General features: G+C 40.0%; 1 protein-coding gene across 1 annotated transcript in view; it reads left to right on the top strand.

Annotated features, from left to right (window-relative positions):
* The first annotated feature begins 1,092 nt into the window (after positions 1-1,092).
* Positions 1,093-2,628, top strand: part of LOC108529416 (coiled-coil domain-containing protein 7-like) — a 216,486-nt gene continuing 214,950 nt past the window's right edge. Inside the window, exon 1 of the mRNA XM_017871734.1 lies at positions 1,093-1,232. The gene's annotated coding sequence lies outside the window, so the exon portion shown is untranslated. The remainder of the gene's footprint in view (positions 1,233-2,628) is intronic.

Genomic DNA, 2,628 nt, shown 5'->3' with positions numbered 1-2,628 from the left:
TTTCTTTTTTTTTAATTTATTATACTTTAAGTTCTAGGGTACGTGTGCACAGTGTGCAGGTTTGTTACATAGGTATACATGTGCTATGTTGGTTTGCTGCACCCATCAACTTGTCATTTACAGTAGCTATTTCTCCTAATGCTATCTCTCCCCCAGCTCCCCACCCCCCAACAGTCCCCGGTATATGATGTTCCCTGCCCTGGGGACACACATATTTTCTTATCTGGGTATAGGTCCCCTTGATGTTGGCCTCAGACCCAAAACCAGACAGCATTATCTATTTGCCTGTCATCTTGGCATCAAGGGTTGTCAAGATCACAGTCATCTTGACACCGCTATTCAAAATGCTCAAAAAATATACTTCTTCCCCATCTCCCAATTCATTACTTTTCTTAGTAGAGGTCCTTGGGTAATGGGGACATAAGGACCTGGTCTACTCCATATTCTTGTTCACTTTTGAAAACTGAGAGAATTTGGGGTAAATTTCACCAGGCTCTCTGACTTATTTAAAGATTCACTGGAAGGAGCTGAGTGATAACACTTGTTTTAGTCATAGGAACTATTACAATGTGTACTCTAGTCAAGAGCACCCCTTAGTTACTACATGTCCCTGAGTGCTTTCATGGAGAGCCCCATCAGTCTCCTCCGTTGAGATTCCATTTTCAGTAACAAAAGATCTCTTCAAGAAAGCCTTTGCTCAGATTTTCCAGGAATTAGTCCTCAATTACTATTTTTTTTTTTCAACACTCTCTCAGCTAGTAAGTAATTGCTGTACTGGAAGTAGCTGCTATTTCAGCATAGTAATTTGTCAGTTAACATCTGAATTTTGTGGTGAACCAATTGACTGGACCTGTGTCTGTGGGAGGTAGTGGTGGGGAAGGCTAGGATTGGTTAAGTACAGAATACTGAGTCAGAACTGAGAAAAGTTTAAGGATTTCCTCTACCCCACTACCTCACACCATAGATGGTCTCGGCAGAGGCAGTGACTGAACAATACAGTCATTGTTTGTCACAATACAGTTACTGTCTGAACAGTACAGCGAAGTCCCTCCCCTCCCCTATAAAGAGGTTTTCCACTTAAGGTGACTGGACTAAAAATGTTATATGCCCAAGAGCCTGGTTGGCCAAGGGGAGAGGAGTTGATTCAAGATTGCAACTACCTCCTGTGCCTGCAGTACACAAATCTTACCTCAAGTCTCTTTTGTGTTGGGAATCTCTATGATAATTGCCAGGTAATGCCTTTGTGACTGTCCATGATTGGATCTGAAAGATCACACAAAAGCAGGGTTGGCCTGAAGTTGGATTCTTCAGTGTATTCATACACACACACACACATACACACACACACACACACACATATACACACCTTCATACACACATATGTCTGCATACATATACATTTGCCTATAAACATGGATATATACCTGTAAAGTCATATTTAGAATTCATGGCAAATCTTGGACACTTTAAATTCCAGTTCATTTTCTCAGAGGTTGTTCTTGTCTTTCTCCATTTCATATATGTATATTCTTTCTTCTACTGTATGAATCCTGACTAGTCCATAACACAGTTACTCAAATGTATCAGCATCACTAGTATTTTTCAACTTTTATTTTATGTTCAAGTGGTACACTTGCAGGTTTATTACATGACTATATTGTGTATTGCTGGAGTTTGATGTACAGATGATTTTGTCACCAAGGTAGAGAGCATAGTACCCAATAGGTAGTTTTTCAGTCCTCACACTCTTCCTACCCTCCACCCTCAAGTAAGCCCTGGTGTCTATTTTTCCCCTCTTTGTGTCCATGTGTACTAAAATGTTAAAGTGTACCCACTTACAAGAGAGAATATGTGGTATTTGGTTTTCTGTGCCTGTGTTAATTTCCTTAGGATAATGGCTTCTAGCCTTATCCATGTTGCTGCAAGGGATACAATTTATGGTGTATATGTACCACATTTTCTTTATTCAGTCCACTGTTGATGAGCAGGCACCTAGGTTGATTCTGTCTTTGCTACTGTGAATAGTGCTGTGATGAAAGTGCACATGCATGCGTCTTTATGGAAGAATGATTTATATTCTTTTTTTATTTATTTTTTATTTTTTTATTATACTTTAAGTTCTAGGGTACATGTGCATAACATGCAGGTTTGTTACATATGTATACTTGTGCCATGTTGGTGTGCTGCACCCATCAACTCATCAGCACCCATCAATTCATTATTTATATAATGTATAACTCCCAATGCAATCCCTCCCCCTTCCCCCTCCCCATGATAGGCCCCAGTGTGTGATGTTCCCCTTCCCGAGTCCAAGTGATCTCATTGTTCAGTTCCCACCTATGAGTGAGAACATGCGGTGTTTGGTTTTCAGTTATTGTGACAGTTTGCTAAGAATGATGGTTTCCAGCTACATCCATGTCCCTACAAAGGACGCAAACTCATCCTTTTTATGGCTGCATAGTATTCCATGGTGTATATGTGCCACATTTTCTTAATCCAGTCTGTCACAGATGGACATTTGGGTTGATTCCAAGTCTTTGCTATTGTGAATAGTGCCACAATAAACATACGTGTGCATGTGTCTTTGTAGTAGAATAATTTATAATCCTTTGGGTATATACCCAGAAA

Source organism: Rhinopithecus bieti, unplaced genomic scaffold (assembly GCF_001698545.2).
Source record: "Rhinopithecus bieti isolate Rb0 unplaced genomic scaffold, ASM169854v2 scaffold_763, whole genome shotgun sequence".
In the NCBI taxonomy this organism is placed as follows: Eukaryota; Metazoa; Chordata; class Mammalia; order Primates; family Cercopithecidae; genus Rhinopithecus; species Rhinopithecus bieti.
The sequence above is the reverse complement of the archived record's forward strand: the minus strand, read 5'-3'. Positions and strand labels throughout refer to the sequence as shown.